The sequence below is a fragment of the Sardina pilchardus genome, chromosome 1 (assembly GCF_963854185.1).
Source record: "Sardina pilchardus chromosome 1, fSarPil1.1, whole genome shotgun sequence".
NCBI lineage: Eukaryota > Metazoa > Chordata > Actinopteri > Clupeiformes > Clupeidae > Sardina > Sardina pilchardus.
The window spans coordinates 536,137-541,136 of record NC_084994.1 but is presented as its reverse complement, the minus strand read 5'-3'; positions in this window follow the sequence as shown (position 1 = coordinate 541,136).

Genomic DNA, 5,000 nt, shown 5'->3' with positions numbered 1-5,000 from the left:
ATTGAGGGCAAGAGGGCCTGGTTATGGTGCTGTGTGCTTAATTGAGGGCATCAAGAGGGCCTGGTTATGGTGCTGTGTGCTTAATTGAGGGCATCAAGAGGGCCTGGTTATGGTGCTGTGTGCTTAATTGAGGGCATCAAGAGGGCCTGGTTATGGTGCTGTGTGCTTAATTGAGGGCATCAAGAGGGCCTGGTTATGGTGCTGTGTGCTTAATTGAGGGCATCAAGAGGGCCTGGTTGGTTATGGTGCTGTGTGCTTAATTGAGGGCAAGAGGGCCTGGTTATGGTGCTGTGTGCTTAATTGAGGGCATCAAGAGGGTCTGGTTATGGTGCTGTGTGCTTAATTGAGGGCATCAAGAGGGCCTGGTTATGGTGCTGTGTGCTTAATTGAGGGCAAGAGGGCCTGGTTATGGTGCTGTGTGCTTAATTGAGGGCAAGAGGGCCTGGTTATGGTGCTGTGTGCTTAATTGAGGGCATCAAGAGGGCCTGGTTATGGTGCTGTGTGCTTAATTGAGGGCATCAAGAGGGCCTGGTTATGGTGCAGTGTGCTTAATTGAGGGCATCAAGAGGGCCTGGTTATGGTGCTGTGTGCTTAATTGAGGGCATCAAGAGGGCCTGGTTGGTTATGGTGCTGTGTGATTAATTGAGGGCATCAAGAGGGCCTGGTTATGGTGCTGTGTGATTAATTGAGGGCATCAAGAGGGCCTGGTTATGGTGCTGTGTGCTTAATTGAGGGCATCAAGAGGGCCTGGTTATGGTGCTGTGTGCTTAATTGAGGGCAAGAGGGCCTGGTTATGGTGCTGTGTGCTTAATTGAGGGCATCAAGAGGGCCTGGTTATGGTGCTGTGTGCTTAATTGAGGGCATCAAGAGAGCCTGGTTATGGTGCTGTGTGCTTAATTGAGGGCATCAAGAGGGCCTGGTTGGTTATGGTGCTGTGTGCTTAATTGAGGGCATCAAGAGGGCCTGGTTATGGTGCTGTGTGCTTAATTGAGGACAAGAGGGCCTGGTTATGGTGCGGTGTGCTTAATTGAGGGCATCAAGAGGGCCTGGTTATGGTGTTGTGTGCTTAATTGAGGGCATCAAGAGGGTTATGGTGCTGTGTGCTTAATTGAGGGCATCAAGAGGGCCTGGTTATGGTGCTGTGTGCTTAATTGAGGGCAAGAGGGCCTGGTTATGGTGCTGTGTGCTTAATTGAGGACATCAAGAGGGCCTGGTTATGGTGCTGTGTGCTTAATTGAGGGCATCAAGAGGGCCTGGTTATGGTGCTGTGTGCTTAATTGAGGGCATCAAGAGGGCCTGGTTATGGTGCTGTGTGCTTAATTGAGGGCAAGAGGGCCTGGTTATGGTGCTGTGTGCTTAATTGAGGGCATCAAGAGGGCCTGGTTATGGTGATGTGTGCTTAATTGAGGGCATCAAGAGGGCCTGGTTATGGTGCTGTGTGCTTAATTGAGGGCAAGAGGGCCTGGTTATGGTGCTGTGTGCTTAATTGAGGGCAAGAGGGCCTGCTTATGGTGCTGTGTGCTTAATTGAGGGCATCAAGAGGGCCTGGTTATGGTGATGTGTGCTTAATTGAGGGCATCAAGAGGGCCTGGTTATGGTGCTGTGTGCTTAATTGAGGGCAAGAGGGCCTGGTTATGGTGCTGTGTGCTTAATTGAGGGCATCAAGAGGGCCTGCTTATGGTGCTGTGTGCTTAATTGAGGGCAAGAGGGCCTGGTTATGGTGCTGTGTGCTTAATTGAGGGCAAGAGGGCCTGGTTATGGTGCTGTGTGCTTAATTGAGGGCAAGAGGGTCTGGTTAATGTGCTGTGTGCTTAATTGAGGGCATCAAGAGGGCCTGGTTATGGTGCTGTGTGCTTAATTAACCCTTAGATGCATAGGCTACCAATACCTACACTCTTCCATGAGTGGGGTCAAAAATGACCCCAATTAGAATGCATGCGTTTTTTGCTGTAAACTCAAATAATGTCTTTCATTTTGGTTAAAGATGATGATTTTTATTATATATTTGTCAAAAAAATATTATTTCATGTTGGACATATGATGTATCACTTTCTATTAACATTTTATTACAAAACAGCTTTTAGAAAGGCAAAAAAGGTAAACATCCTAAAATTATCTCAACATAGGTGAATAGGGTAAAAGTTTTAACTTCGAGATATCTTCATGAAACTTTACCAGTTGAATACTCACATAAATAGGAGAAAAAAACGTATTGCAAGTTTTCTGTATTTATGTTTAAATATGCTAATTAGGTCATGTCTAATTAAATACGCGCTAATTTGCATATATGTTTTGATGCGAAGAATCTGACCATTGGAAAAAGCCAGGTTGAAAATTATTTTTTTGTAGTGTTAATATATCAAATAAAAAAACATTTACAGAGGTGATTATGAATATCTTCTTTTGTTATCCAGTAAATCAGAAAATACTGCCAATTGGCTTAAAAAATGGATTTTCGCCCTATTTTTAGGCATAAAAAGTCATACAAACCAGGCCAAGAACGCTATATCAACAAATCCCTCTGTAAATATCGCTTGGTGAATTCTGCTTCACAATGATAGGAAGAGCGGACATCGAAGGATCAAAAAGTGAAGTCGCTATGAACGCTTGGCCGCCACATTATATGATGATACTTATATTTATGTTGTTGTGTAAAAATAGCCTTCAGGATGGTGAGACTGCTGACATGAGATGTGATAATCAACAGTAAATGTATACCTTACTGCCACACTTGATAAAAATCAAAAGATCCTAGGGTTAACTTTTGAAATTCCATAGAAAATGCTTGGGGTCATTTTTGACCCCACCTATGCGGATCGGTGGTACTGATACAAAACATGAAATTACTTTAAAAATATAACAATTAGACACAAATCCAAATGGCCTCATGTCAAAGACAACCTATTTGAGGAATACATGGAAGGTTAAATGAAAAAAATTTAAAATTAAGAAGATACTGCAAGAAAACAACCTCTGGGGTCATTTTTGACCCCACTTATGCATCTAAGGGTTAAGGGCATCTAGAGGGCCTGGTTATGGTGCTGTGTGCTTAATTGAGGGCATCAAGAGGGCCTGGTTATGGTGCTGTGTGCTTAATTGAGGGCATCAAGAGGGCCTGGTTATGGTGCTGTGTGCTTAATTGAGGGCATCAAGAGGGCCTGGTTATGGTGCTGTGTGCTTAATTGAGGACAAGAGGGCCTGGTTATGGTGCTGTGTGCTTAATTGAGGGCAAGAGGGCCTGGTTATGGTGCTGTGTGCTTAATTGAGGGCATCAAGAGGGTCTGGTTATGGTGCTGTGTGCTTAATTGAGGGCATCAAGAGGGCCTGGTTGGTTATGGTGCTGTGTGCTTAATTGAGGGCATCAAGAGGGCCTGGTTATGGTGCTGTGTGCTTAATTGAGGGCATCAAGAGGGCCTGGTTATGGTGCTGTGTGCTTAATTGAGGGCAAGAGGGCCTGGTTATGGTGCTGTGTGCTTAATTGAGGACAAGAGGGCCTGGTTATGGTGCTGTGTGCTTAATTGAGGGCAAGAGGGCCTGGTTATGGTGCTGTGTGCTTAATTGAGGGCATCAAGAGGGCCTGGTTATGGTGCTGTGTGCTTAATTGAGGGCATCAAGAGGGCCTGGTTATGGTGCTGTGTGCTTAATTGAGGGCATCAAGAGGGCCTGGTTATGGTGCTGTGTGCTTAATTGAGGGCATCAAGAGGGCCTGGTTATGGTGCTGTGTGCTTAATTGAGGGCAAGAGGGCCTGGTTATGGTGCTGTGTGCTTAATTGAGGGCATCAAGAGGGCCTGGTTATGGTGCTGTGTGCTTAATTGAGGGCAAGAGGGCCTGGTTATGGTGCTGTGTGCTTAATTGAGGGCATCAAGAGGGCCTGGTTATGGTGCTGTGTGCTTAATTGAGGACAAGAGGGCCTGGTTATGGTGCTGTGTGCTTAATTGAGGGCATCAAGAGGGCCTGGTTATGGTGCTGTGTGCTTAATTGAGGGCATCAAGAGGGCCTGGTTATGGTGCTGTGTGCTTAATTGAGGGCATCAAGAGGGTCTGGTTATGGTGCTGTGTGCTTAATTGAGGGCATCAAGAGGGCCTGGTTATGGTGCTGTGTGCTTAATTGAGGGCATCTAGAGGGCCTGGTTATGGTGCTGTGTGCTTAATTGAGGGCAAGAGGGCCTGGTTATGGTGCTGTGTGCTTAAGGCGAGACACGGCAGTTGAAAACATTGTTTTTGTGACCTCCGGTCAATTTCGAGATTTTGTGCTAGTTTGCTACCTTAGCATGTATTCTACCACCCTACTAAAACAACAAAGTCCGATTTGCACATTTAGGTGTTTATTTCACGAACTTTTGTGTGCTCGCGCCTATGTATTTCTCCACATTTTCTCAAAAGTTCCCATTCTAAAGTGTCATGTACTCCCGCGACCTTGATCCAAATCATATCGTGTCTCACACTGTTGGAAAGCCCAGTTTCTACTGCATAACGCTATGCAATCCAAATATGGACATTTCCTTTGTATTAGCAACCAATCGCGAAAGTTCAAAGACGAGTCTAAGCTGAGAACGAATCTCATTGGCTGTGCTTCAAGGCTGTTTTCTCAAAACTAGTTATTTGTATACACCAAACTTTCCAGTCTTATTCCTAACTATATTAGGAAGATATTTACAGAGGGATTTGTTGATATAGCATTCTTGGCATGATTTACATGACTTTTTAAGCCTAAAAATAGGGCGAAAATCCACTTTTTAAGCCAATTGGCAGTATTTTCTGATTTACTGTAAAACAAAAGAAGATATTCATAATCCCCTCTGTAAATGTTTTTTTATTTGATATATTAACACAACAAAAAAATAATTTTCAACCTGGCTTTTTCCAATGGTCAGATCCTTCGCATCAAAATATATGCAAATTAGCGCATATTTAATGAGATATAGCCTAATTAGCATATTTAAACATTAAATTAAAGAAAACTTGCAATACATTTTATTCTCCTATTTATGTGAGTATTC